This window comes from Juglans regia, chromosome 7, assembly GCF_001411555.2.
Source record: "Juglans regia cultivar Chandler chromosome 7, Walnut 2.0, whole genome shotgun sequence".
Taxonomy (NCBI): Eukaryota; Viridiplantae; Streptophyta; class Magnoliopsida; order Fagales; family Juglandaceae; genus Juglans; species Juglans regia.
Genome location: NC_049907.1, coordinates 47,566,206 through 47,574,405, shown reverse-complemented (window position 1 = coordinate 47,574,405; position 8,200 = coordinate 47,566,206).

The following is an 8,200-nucleotide window of genomic DNA, read 5'->3' as shown; positions in this document are numbered from 1 at the left end:
CCAATGGAAGATCCAAACTACATGGCCTATACTCCAAAAAAATTAGTCAATGATACAATTGGAACCCCATTGGAATCTTATAAAGAGCAAGAACTTTTCCTTCCCAAGCAATGTGGGATCTCATTCACTACTTACCCTTATCCTTATCATATGGGATATCACAATCTCCCTCCTTAAGTTCTCGACATCCTCGTTGGGCTTGTCTGTTGTAGGTGGCACGGCTCCAGTCCCACATTTTTTGTTGGGATAGACTCTGATATCATTTGTAACCCCTCAATAGAAGACCTGAACCACATGGCCTATACTGCAAATTGACTAATCAATGATATAATTGGAACCCCATTGAAACCTTATAAAAAGTAGGAACTTTTCCTTCCCAAGCAATGTGAGATCTCATTCACCACCTACCTTTATCCTTATCATATGGGGTATCACATGCAATGTGTGCATAACTGGGTAGCCAGAGACATGGATGGGGCAACAGTTTGAGGGACCTCATGATGGTTGACTTGCTAGGGAAAAACCATGGAGCTGCTACTTTGGTGACGATCGTGCGTGTATGTGGCTATTATGCATGAATGTAAATATGGCAAAGATGGATTTCATGTGCAACAACCCTAAATATTAAAGGGAAGTAAAGTGTTCTACGTGATTCCCTAATGGGCTGAGTTCTTGCTCCATTTTATGGGGCTTCTAGCAACTTCCGTGGCAACCTAAATGGGTTGGGCCATTTTATGGGCATAACCCATGGGTCCTTAGGGTTTTCTCTTGGGTACTTATTAGGGCTCTAACAAATGAGTTTGCTGATGTAATGGGTCAAACTATATTATAGGGCTTTCCTAGAAGGCTATAATTTCATGGGCCAAGTCACTTAACAACCTTAATGAGCCAATCTTAAATTTCAAAATAAGCCCAACTCATCCATCAATTACTTTTGAGCTTTTAAATAAATTATCAGCCGATTATGCGAAAACAAGAGCTCACTTGCTCCAAAACTATTAAATGGGCTTAAATACAATTACTAAGCCGAATAAAAATCATTAAAGCATCATAATAAATCTTGGGCAGTTGGCACATTCAAAACTATCCAATAAACATCAGTCAAACTTCCCAAAAATATTGACTTATTAACACCATTCAAAATCATCCACTAAACCTTAATGGGCCTTTAAAATAAACTTTTGGGCATGTAAGCCTAAATAAAAATTCCTAATCAACCACAATAAATTATAGTTTGCAGGCTTATCCAAAATGCCCATTAAACTTAAATTGGACCTAACAACATTATCCGTATCTTGACCCTATTAATATGGGACCAAGTTGCTATAGTCAAAGAGCAAGTGAACAAGGCCAGATGGCACCTCATGCAGTAGTAGGTTGCGAAGGGTTAACTCTATAAGGCTCCCAAGGTTCTGGCCCCTACCACCACCCTCCCCTCCCCTCCCCTCCTCTCCTCGTGGCAAGATCAAATTAAACTCCCACTTGGGAGGGTGATTAATAGAACGTTCAGTGCATGATAGGAAGATGGGCAGAAACCTCTACTGGCTCGCTTCCGACTTCATCAAGTCGACTAAGCTTTTCTTAGCAGGTGAGAAAACCCTATCAATAAGAAGGTTAGAAGGAGGAACTTGTGCTTAAAAAATTGCTAGATCATGAAGTGGATCTGAATCATTGACACCTTGGAGAGGCGGTCAACCTCCAAGAGGGCAAGGAGGACATTCCACGTCAGTAGCACCATCATTGGAGCGGTGGCTAGTGAATGAGTCTTTTTCGGCACACTTGTCGTCACCAGATGAACGAACAAATCGCCCCTTCTTTGCATTCTCCACATGGTGAAAAGAACTTCCTTTTATCCCACCCTCAACATGAGGTATTTTCCCTTTTTTTACTCAATGAACTATCAAACACCACTCTTTCAAGGGCTAGAGAGCTCAAGAAAGGCAGCTCCTTGGACAGTACAACCTAGGAGGTGGGAACAATCCGACCCCATGATAAGGTGACTGATATTTTCCTCAATATGGATGTTTTCGGGGTTCATCAACTAAGCATGGCTTTTACACAATCGTAAATGTGCCTAGGCAAGACATCTCATTCCTAGTGAGGAGTGAGGACAATATAAAAATAAATAGGGCACTCCGAGACTGGGCATCAAGTAGCTCAAATAAAGGATTCTCCTTGAGAAGCTTCCTCCATTGGAAACTCCCACCCATCACCCAAAACAAAAATAAGTTGATCCTAATTTCTAACGTGCAAACAACGAGACCCCAAATTGACAACTTTGTAGCTAGGACGAGATCGAAAACTGCATTGATTACCTTTCTTCTTAGAGTAATGTTAGATACAGTTTTATGATATGCAGATCTAGTGCACTCCCTTTAAAAAAGTGGGATCTCACTATTAAAAAATAATTTTTTTTCATGGATCTCATATTTGCGCACTGTTTTCAAAGGGAGTGTGCAAGGCTTACACATCCTCTATACAAATCATTTTCCTTCTTATTCACATTGTGGACATGAAAAAACTCTTTAAGTAGTTAGATATAGGATTGGGATGCCTGCAGCCTCGAGAGCTTGCTGCCACACCACGCAATTGGACAAGAGGATCTCCAAAAGTTTGGTAACAAATGCACCAAAGTGAGGCAAAGATAGACCAAAATGTCTCGGACTAGATGACGGATAAGGAATCACAAGCCAATGAAAAACATCTCTGTGTAAATCCCGACATGACGTTGTACAATCCCGCCATTGTTTACTACCCCCACCAGGGTGGTTAGGCAGAATAAGCTGGACTGAGTCAAGGATGTTAGATGCCTCCCTCAACAAGTGAATCTCAACTTGCATGATTGTTGGTTTCCATGCGCTCTTGACAAAGACTGAAGTTGAGGTAGTTTCATTCTCTGAAGATAAGGAACGATGTCGTGGAGATAGTCCTTATGGGAGGCATCATGGGAAGGCCTGTGAGGGGAAGACTCGTGAGCACGGGAGAAACGAGCCGGCCCCTTAGATGGATCAACAGGAGCCATGAAAAGGATTGGGTGCGAGAGAAGAAAGAGGAAGTAGGGGATGAAACCAAAGTGAAACAAGAAGGAGATTGATAAGAAGAACAGGAAGAGAATATTGAAAGAAGGTAAACCAATTCTCAAAATTAAGTGAAATTAAAAAGGGGTTAATTATACTTTGCCACCTTGAACTTTCACTCAATGCACAATATGTCTCCAAAATAATAATTACATCAAAGTGGATCCTCGAACTTTCAAAACTTCACAATCCCCCCTTCTGTCTGCCAACAGCGTCAATTCTAACGGAAATTCATTGTAAAAATATAATTTTTATATAATTTATTATCATTGACCATATAAAATATAAAATAATATATGCTATCAATTAATAATAAATCATTAATCATCAACCATATATAAAATTATTTTATATCTAAGTTGCAAGCAAATGTGAATAATCTATGTACACAATGAAATTATTTGATATTCATTAACCATATATAAATTAATAAAAAATTATTTAATGATTTATGATTTATTATTAATTGATGGTATATATTATTTTATATTTTCTATGGTCAATGATAATAAATTAGATGAAAATTATATCTTTGCAGTGAATGTTATGCACATAAGCAGCATGTGCAATGAATTTTCGTTAGATTTAACGCTGCTGGTAGGCCAAAGGGGGGGATTGAGAAGTTTTGAAAGTTCGAGAGTCCAATTTGATGCAATTATTAGTTTTGAAAGCACATTGTGAATTGAGTGAAAGTTCGATGGGGTAAAATGCAATTAACCAAATTAAAAAGTGATGGGGCATTGGCCACTAAATAAGGGATGCTATAAAGCTGCAAATGGAAAGCTGAACGTGACACCAAGAAATGTGTTGCACGAAGTGACGGTTGAGAAAACTATTAAGAAACAGAGTGACGAACACCCTAAAAGGGATGTGTGTCCTAGAAGGTAAGAGTACTAAAGAGATTTAGAACAAAACATCCATACACACTCATGCAGCAAGAATTTGCGAGGGTAACTATTGGGCAAAAAGCATATAAGGTAGGTGAAGGAGAATGAAAGAGGGGCAAGGATGAAAAGCCATATGCTAATCACCACTTGCATATAAATCCTCCAACAGTCTGAGGCGTGATGAAGGTTTAAAGTGAGAGACCTACCAGAAGAAAGTGGAAAGATGTAGCTATAGGATGAGGGCCCACTAGAAAGAAGTGGTGAGATGAGTGTGGCGCCCCATCCCTCATGTAAAGATCCTGGCAAGGTTCCGGGGTGCCAAGGGTGCCACCCAGATGGTTAACACCCAGGATTAGATTGTGGTGAAAAAAAATAAAGGTTTAGTCAGTAACTAGACCTCACAGTACCAAAGTATAAAATATATTTAAGAGGAAAACATTATTGTCATTCCATATAACATTAACTTAGACTTATATACAACCAAAATTGGTATGTTCATCGCCTATTTAGGTGGCAGACTGAATACAATGGTCACCTCTTTCCAAAAGACTATGTAACCTCAAAATAATGCATGGCACCTATGACAGAGACAAGCCTTTGCTTCAGGGTTCGGCTGGTGTCCACTTTCCTCCCCAGGTATCACTCCTGGTTCTAACTCTACACCAAAGTCTATGGTTCTGAGAGTGAACTATAGGTAGGTTAGGCATTCATGATAAAGAAACTGCCAATTAGGGATAATCTTCTGAAGATGCAATGAACAGTTCATGTAAATAGTGGGGGAACACATGCATATATGCCTTGGCGAGGAATCACCCTCAAGGGCACAAACACATACGTCTATAAAACATGGCGAGGAATCATCCTCTTAGTTAAATACACATATATACAAGCTTGACACCCTCTAAGGAGTTACCCTTTAATGTAATTTACTTTAAGACATGAGTACTATTTAGGCGAGGAATCAATTACCACATTGAGATTTCGAGAAATCTGAGTAAATAAATGGTCAACATAAAGCTGATATCACAAACATATAAAAGTAAACTACAAATGAATGCATGGACATGTACTTTGACATATGCAACATAGACTTTTTCATAAAATATATTTTCATCCTTTTAGACTCTTAACACATGTTCATACCATTTGAGCTCGAGTCCTTGTTCTTGTCATAATATATCATGCCATTTTTATCATTTTATAACATATCATATTGCGATCATATCACATTCTTTCGTGTCATTTCATATCATCTCATAACATATCATGGCATAACATAACATAGCATGGCATATCATAACATAACATATCATGGCATATCATATCGTATCATAACATGGAGCTCAAATGCCTTATTCATTTCATAATTCACATGGTCATTAGGTCAAATGCATAAGATCATATTGGTTTCACTTCGTACAACCGCAAGCATATAGAGATTCATCACATTGATGTTCGTCACAAAGACATTTCATCACCTAATGGGCAAACAGGGAATGAGTTGATCCATTGCTCGACATTGGGGAAATCCCTTCTACCCGTTCGACCTCGTGCAAGCAAACTTGCTTGTACCCCAACTCAAGTCGACTCTTACACAAAGATAACTTCTTGCAGCGGGGAACGTTTACTCCACCAACCAACTAGAAGACACCAGCATGTGATACACCAAGAGATTGTACAAACCAACTATCAGGTCTGGCCAAGCACGATACTGCCCCACCCCAATCCTCACGGGGAATCCCTCAACCCATTAGAAGCTCGTGGTGACATCTCGCAAGAATGGGCAAAAGGAGCTCCTTGTCCTGTCTTAGAAGCTAATCTACTTCACAACATCAGGCTCGCTACTCAGTCACGTCGCTCCCTTCCTTACTCCCTCGACAGATTTTGGCTACATGAGGTCTCAAGTGTCTAAGATCTTAAAAGTAAGATTTTTTCTTGCGTCAATCCCTTATATAGGGTAGGACTGTCAGACGTCCTTCTAACGCATCTTTGACTCTAGGTATGCTTGAATAAGAGTTCTTTGGCCTCAATTATTGTACTGAAGGATGACAAAGACTAACGACAAGGGCGTGGTCCGTACTTCCGTATGGTTTGCCAACTCTTCAGTCCATCCTTGAATTAGGGTTCTCCACATGGCATCGGGCCATACCTCTGGGTTTAGATGATATGACTTCTCGAGTTGTAATACCTCCAGCAAACCCACTCTGAATGTTATCCTTTAGTTTGAATGTGGGCTTCTATGTATGCAATTGCCACTCTTCTCAGCACTTCTGTGTTAAATTAGAAAAGTTTCCATGTCTAGGTTGGTCTGTCCTACAATGTTGCTCACCTTGGGCGAGTAGCTCTTGTCTCATTAGAGCCACTAGCCTCTTCAACTCCTCGTTCTCACCTGCATGGCAGGTGACTTTTCTAGTACACCTACCATAGAATGAGACACTCATCTCCACCTCGCTCTGGGACATATTTGCCTAGATGTCTACAAGGTGCTTGATTGCCCACATGTTGGACTAGCTGCACTTTGCAACACTTGTAGCAATTGTCTTCTCCAACCAATGGAGTGTTCCTCTTCTTTCTTTCCACTCAACCACATTGGTGGTTTATCCCCTTGCGCTGGCGGAGCCCTTACATCCTCACCTCAAAAGGAATTTCATCCTCAAAACTTGATGAGGGTTCTCCCTTACGCTGTCCTTCCAAGGGAGAGGATCTTAGAAGGGAGCTCATTTGGTACTTCCAGTCATCTTTGACTCCAAATGGGGCTTTCCCCTCAATTGGTTCTACAAATTGACCTGCACCATCTGCGAGAGGGGCATGAGATGACTCCTTCGCCTACTCCATCTAGGTTGTCAGCCAATTGTGCTCTCTCCAATTTCAGCTCCCCCTCTGGGTTCAATCCTAGAAGACATTGGGGAATCCTCACAGTTGTCCTTATCTTACTTGTCACATTCTGGTACCATTCTTCTCTCCCCTCGTTACGTCATGGCAATGCCATCATGTTTCAGCATCTCCACCATTAGGGCTTAGTCTTCCGAATACTCTCCTCATCTCGACAACGCTCTTCCTCTAACCTCCTTCGCTTTACCTGTAATCCCTCTCTCTCTCTCTCTCTCTCTCTCTCTCTCTCTCTCTCCCCTCTAGGAATCGGTGCATTATTTTGGGTGGCATTCTGCCCTATGGGCGGTCCTCTTCTCTCTCACCGTGACTATGCCTCTGCAAGTTCTCATCGATGCATTCAGAACGAATAGGTTGAAGGCTTATTTATAGACATGCCTTTACCTAGAAATTGTCCAAATCACCCTTGCATCATGCATTACAGCTCATTATTACGAGAATAAATGCATATATTGCTCCGGCATGACCCGCTCACTTTTCCAAGCGAACTCCTTGTTTACAACATCTCCCACTACACCTTTACCAACATTATGACTTTAGATCATAATCTTTGCTCTTCCCAATCAACTATTCATACTGGGCTCTCCTTGTAAGTGAGATTTGATTGTAATGGAACCATATTTGTTTCCATTACTCAAGGTTTTTTGTTACCAAAACTCTTCCATAACGAGAAAATGTAAAACACATTATGTATTCCCTCACACTCGGCAGGTAGCACCACTTGTACACTACTAGGTAGACTTTTCCCATTATTTTGTATGGTCCAATATATCTTGGGTTTAGCTTTCCCTTTAGCCCAAACCTCCTAACACCCTTCATAGGTAATACCTTTATGTACACCCAGTCACCTTCCTCCAAGGTCAACTCCATCCTCCTGACATCGACTTAGCTCTTCTGCCTACTTTGAGCTGTGACCATCCTTGCATGTATGAGCTTTACCTGCTCAGTCATCTCCTGGATAATTTCTAGTCATATTACCGTGTCTTCCTCCACCTCATCCCAACATATCGACGGCCTAGACTTTCTCCAGTATAACACCTTGTAAGGGATATCTGGATAGTCATGCGGTAGCTATTATTATGCACAAATTCGATGAGTGGGACATGCTTCTCCCAAGGCTCTTTGAAATCCATTGTGCGGTCTCTTAGCATGTCCACAATGTCTGTATAGTCCTCTCCAATTGTGCATCAGTTTGAGGATGATAGGCACTGTAACAGCCCACCAGAAATTAAATGGGTGAGTTTCTTTAGACTTTAGGAACATCATGAAAACCCAAAAAATTCGAATCAAGCAATCCTGTAGGATTGAATATGCGAGCATAGTTAGTTTCTGGTCCACTTAGGTGTC